Here is a 6,000-nt window from a genome sequence, read left to right on the forward strand (position 1 = left end):
CAAATTGACAAAAAGTGACATTAGCTGATAAAGACTGTGTTTACCGCAGGCTTATAGGAGAGGCTGGGGAGCTCACCTTGGGAACCGCCAATGTCAAGCAACATGGAGGCAGTGTTGCGATGAGATTATATCAAGCAAGTTTGCTGATAGACAAAGCAACTCATAGCATGGTTTCACAAATGGTTTGGTTATTGTAACAGCATCAATAAAGAAATAATGGTGGCTATATAATTTAGCTAGCTAGCCCAAATGGAATTTAGCTAGCTAACCCAAATGGAATTTAGCTAGCTAGATCATCTTGGACAATTTTTGTTGAAACTTTACAGGGTGAGGTCTGGGTACCTTACATATAAACACACTGAGTGTAGAAAACATTTAAGAACACCTTCCTAATATTGAGTAGCACCCCCCTAGAACAATGTCAATTCGTTGGGGGTATGGACTCTACAAGGTGTGGAAAGCGTTCCGCAGGGATGCTGGCCCATGTTGACTCCAATGCTTCCCACAGTTGTGTCAAGTTGGCTGGATGTTCTTTGGTTGGTGGACCACTGTTGATACACATAGGAAACACCCTCTGAATGGCACACATACACAATCCATGTCTCAAATGTCTCAAGCCTAAAAAAAATATTATTTAACCCGTCTCCTCCACTTCATCTACACTGTTTTAAATTGATTTAACAAGTGACATTGATAAGCGATCGTAGCTTTCACCTGGTCAGTCTGTCATGGAAAGAGCCGGTGTTTTGTCCACTCAGTGTGTATTGACTGTCAGACAACGTTCATATATCATGACCATCGATGATGTCAAGAAGTTTGTATGAATCTCATGTTTGGCATGTCTCTTGATGTAATGACCTGACAATTAGTCTGAGTTTTGGGCTACCCTTCCCCCACGTTTGTTTCATGCTGGTGAAAAACCTAGCTAGCCAGTAACTAGCTAACATCAGACCCAGATGAAGGCGGAAACCTATAAGTATATTTGCCTTAGAAAATATATATACAGGTTTCCCCTATTCATCAAACACCTTGCTATGTAAACCACACCGTTCTGCTATGTAAACCACACCGTTCTGCCATGTAAACCACACCATTCTGCTATGTAAACCACACCGTTCTGCCATGTAAACCACACCATTCTGCCATGTAAACCACACCGTTCTGCTATGTAAACCACACCATTCTGCTATGTAAACCACACCGTTCTGCCATGTAAACCACACCATTCTGCTATGTAAACCACACCGTTCTGCCATGTAAACCACACCATTCTGCTATGTAAACCACACCGTTCTGCTATGTAAACCACACCGTTCTGCCATGTAAACCACACCATTCTGCTATGTAAACCACACCGTTCTGCCATGTAAACCACACCATTCTGCCATGTAAACCACACCGTTCTGCTATGTAAACCACACCATTCTGCTATGTAAACCACACCGTTCTGCTATGTAAACCACACCATTCTGCCATGTAAACCACACCATTCTGCTACGTAAACCACACAATTCTGCCATGTAAACCACACCATTCTGCTATGTAAACCACACCATTCTGCTATGTAAACCACACCGTTCTGCTATGTAAACCACACCATTCTGCTACGTAAACCACACAGTTCTGCTATGTAAACCACACCATTCTTCTATTTAAACCACACCATTCTGCTACGTAAACCACACCGTTCTGCTATGTAAACCACACCATTCTGCTACGTAAACCACACCGTTCTGCTATGTAAACCACACCGTTCTGCTATGTAAACCACACCATTCTGCCATGTAAACCACACCATTCTGCTATGTAAACCACACCGTTCTGCTATGTAAACCACACCATTCTGCCATGTAAACCACACCATTCTGCTATGTAAACCACACCATTCTGCCATGTAAACCACACCATTCTGCTATGTAAACCACACCATTCTTCTATTTAAACCACACCATTCTGCTACGTAAACCACACCATTCTTCTATTTAAACCACACCATTCTGCTACGTAAACCACACCGTTCTGCTATGTAAACCACACCATTCTTCTATTTAAACCACACCATTCTGCTACGTAAACCACACCATTCTGCTATGTAAACCACACCATTCTTCTATTTAAACCACACCATTCTGCTACGTAAACCACACCATTCTGCTATGTAAACCACACCGTTCTGCCATGTAAACCACACCGTTCTGCTATGTAAACCACACCATTCTTCTATTTAAACCACACCGTTCTGCTATGTAAACCACACCATTCTTCTATTTAAACCACACCGTTCTGCTATGTAAACCACACCATTCTTCTATTTAAACCACACCGTTCTGCTATGTAAACCACACCATTCTTCTATTTAAACCACACCATTCTGCTATGTAAACCACACCGTTCTGCTACGTAAACCACACCGTTCTGCTACGTAAACCACACCGTTCTGCTATGTAAACCACATTATTCTGCTATGTAAACCACACCATTCTGCTATGTAAACCACACCATTCTGCGATGTTGGTTACAAGGCGGTAGTTATTTAAATTAGGTAAGAAAATGAGATGTTACCATTGGTGTATTCAAATTTGAGGATTTTGTGAGGTCACAAAAAGCCATTAATATACCCACAGCTCCTGAATCCAAGTGGTGGAGAAAGGAGAGGGGACTTTATGATACAACTTTATCAATGCAGAAGCAACATTAATTTTTCATACTTCTGATCTGATTTAATCCAAATATTGTCACATTTCATGAAAAACATGATTTTGACTGTGCAGGACCTTCAACAAAAGAAGTCACTTGATTAAGTGCCAGACCATAAAGAATATAGTAGTTACAGTTTGTGGTGCAGTTTATGAGCTAGGTTAAACTGCAGGTAGAATCAACATGGTGTCACGCCCTGACCTTAGAGAGACGTTTTATTTCTCTATTTGGTTAGGTCAGGGTGTGATGTGGGGTGGGCATTCTATGTTCCATTTTCTATGTTTTTGTGTTTCTTTGTTTTGGCCGGGTATGGTTCTCAATCAGGGACAGCTATCTATCGTTGTCCCTGATTGGGAACCAAACTTAGGCAGCCATTTTTCCCACCTGTGTTTGTGGGTAGTTGTCTTTGTTAGTGGCACTTTTCTCTGTAAGCTTCACGGTTGGTTTTCGTTTGTTGGTTACATTATCTAATGAAAAGGAAAATGTACGCTCACCACGCTGCACCTTGGTCCACTTCTTTCGACGGCCGTGACACATGGAGCACACACAATTTATTTTACAACACAGAACCATGAGGAGAATATGAGTACTTCACAATTTAATTCCTCATATTATTATTGCTTATGATTTTGAGGTGATGAGACTAAGACAAGTATTTTTATTTTATTTTAAATTGAACCTTTATTTAACTAGGCAAGTCAGTTAATAAGAACAAGTTCTTATTTTCGATGACGGCCAAGGAACAGTGGGTTAACTGCCTTGAACGACAGATTTTTACCTTGTCAGCTCGGGGATTCGATCTTGTAACCTTTCGGTTACTAGTCCAACCCTCTAACCACTAGGTTACCTGCCGCCCCAAAGTATAAGGTTTTGATGAGACCAGTTACCTGCAGACTTCACTTCTGTTGGTGAGGCTGTGGATTAAAAGATGGTGATCTACTATGGTGAAATAATAAATTGTATCATAATTCAATTAAATCAACAACACTACTACTACTACAGCAATACAATTATGATGACAGTTCCTAAATGTAACAGTCACCATCTCTGAAGCTCATGTCATATACAGTACCCGTCAAAGGTTTGGACACACCTACTCATTCCAGGGTTTCTTTATTTGTACTATTTTCTACATTGTAGAATAATAGTGAAGACATCAAAACGATGAAATAAAAAATATGGAATCATGTAGTAACCAAAAAAGTGTTAAACATAAAATACATTTTATATTTGAGATTCTTCAAAGTAGCAACCCTTTGCCTTGATGACAGCTTTGCACACTCTTGGCATTCCCTCAACCAGCTTCATGAGGAATGCTTTTCCAACCGTCTTGAAGGAGTTCCCACATATACTGAGCATTTGCTGGCTGCTTTTCCTTCACTCGCTAACAAAAAATGATAACCCATTTAGACAACTTCCCGATCAAAACATTTCAGTGCAATAGTGACGGTGTAAACTTGGCAGTAGAAAGATTTCTGGCTCTCACAGACCTGTAACTTCTTCTTTAAGAGGCTCCTCTGTCCTCCACTCGTTACCTGTATTAATGGCACCTGTTTGAACTTGTTATCAGTATAAAAGACACCTGTCCACAACCTCAAACAGTCACACTCCAAACTCCACTATGGCCAAGACCAAAGAGCTGTCAAAGGACACCAGAAACAAAATTGTAGACCTGCACCAGGCTGGAAAGACTGAATCTGCAATAGGTAAGCAGCTTGGTTTGAAGAAATCAACTGTGGGAGCAATTATTAGGAAATGGAAGACATACAAGACCACTGATAATCTCCCTCGATCTGGGGCTCCACACAAGATCTCACCCCGTGGGGTCAAAATGATCACAAGAACGGTGAGCAAAAATCTCAGAACCACACGGGGGGACCTAGTGAATGACCTGCAGAGAGCTGGGACCAAAGTAACAAAGCCTACCATCAGTAACACACTACGCCGCCAGGGACTCAAATCCTGCAGTGCCAGACGTGTCCCCCTGCTTAAGCCAGTACATGTCCAGTCCCGTCTGAAGTTTGCTAGAGAGCATTTGGATGATCCAGAAGAAGATTGGGAGAATGTCATATGGTCAGATGAAACCAAAATATAACTTTTTGGTAAAAACTCAACTCGTCGTGTTTGGAGGACAAAGAGTTGCATCCAAAGAACAACATACCTCCTGTGAAGCATGGGGGTGGAAACATCATGTTTTGGGGCTGTTTTTCTGCAAAGGGACCAGGACGACTGACCAGTGTAAAGGAAAGAATGAATGGGGCCATGTATCGTGAGATTTTGAGTGAAAACCTCCTTCCATCAGCAAGGGCATTGAAGATGAAATGGGGCTGGGTCTTTCAGCATGACAATGATCCCAAACACACCGCCCGGGCAACGAAGGAGTGGCTTCGTAAGAAGCATTTCAAGGTCCTGGAGTGGCCTAGCCAGTCTCCAGATCTCAACCCCATAGAAAATCTTTGGAGGGAGTTGAAAGTCTGTGTTGCCCGGCAACAGCCCCAAAACATCACTGCTCTAGAGGAGATCTGTATGGAGGAATGGGCCAAAATACCAGCAACAGTGTGTGAAAACCTTGTGAAGACTTACAGAAAACGTTTGACCTCTGTCATTGCCAACAAATGGTATATAACAAAGTATTGAGATAAACTTTTGTTATTGACCAAATACTTATTTTCCACCATAATTTGCAAATAAATTCATTAAAAATCCTACAATGTGATTTTCTGGATTTGTTTTTTCTCATTTTGTCTGTCATAGTTGAAGTGTACCTATGATGAAAATTACAGGCCTCTCTCATCTCTCATCTTTTTAAGTGGGAGAACTTGCACAATTGGTGGCTGACTAAATACTTTTTTGCCCCACTGTATACACTATTTCTAAACAGAGATATATATTGTGTTCAGCCAGTACAGCTGTCCAGTACGAGTCAGTTGTCTGGTAGATGTTAAGTCTCACATGTTGTTGTCCGAGACCTGTCCAAGATGATTCAACATTCACCATGTTCCAGATAGAAATTCAAAAATCTTGTTGTTTATAGCCAGTGTACCAGAGTAACACAGGTAGGTTGTCTGGTAGACAGTAGCCTGACAGTGATGTCATCTTGCCTGAGACCTGGGGCTTGTATAGTAAACTACAGGCTGATGGGAGTGCTGGTGAGAATGGTGTCCAATCACGTTACACACCAACCACCTCTGGTCAGGATGGCTCCTCCTCAAAGTGCCGCTCTCTGTCTCTGATAAATGTTTTGATATCTTCTGAGGTTGTGAGGTTGTATCCATGGCTACCTGTCTCAGACTGTCTGTCTCT

The 6,000-nt window shown here is 41.6% G+C and overlaps 1 protein-coding gene across 1 annotated transcript in view; it reads right to left on the reverse strand.

Moving 5' to 3' along the window:
• Window positions 1-5,536: 5,536 nt before the first annotated feature.
• LOC139424213 (uncharacterized) overlaps window positions 5,537-6,000 on the reverse strand; it is a 50,952-nt gene continuing 50,488 nt past the window's right edge. Inside the window, exon 19 of the mRNA XM_071175891.1 lies at window positions 5,537-6,000. This exon is cut by the window's right edge and continues 381 nt beyond it. The gene's annotated coding sequence lies outside the window, so the exon portion shown is untranslated.

Source organism: Oncorhynchus clarkii, chromosome 13 (assembly GCF_045791955.1).
Source record: "Oncorhynchus clarkii lewisi isolate Uvic-CL-2024 chromosome 13, UVic_Ocla_1.0, whole genome shotgun sequence".
NCBI lineage: Eukaryota > Metazoa > Chordata > Actinopteri > Salmoniformes > Salmonidae > Oncorhynchus > Oncorhynchus clarkii.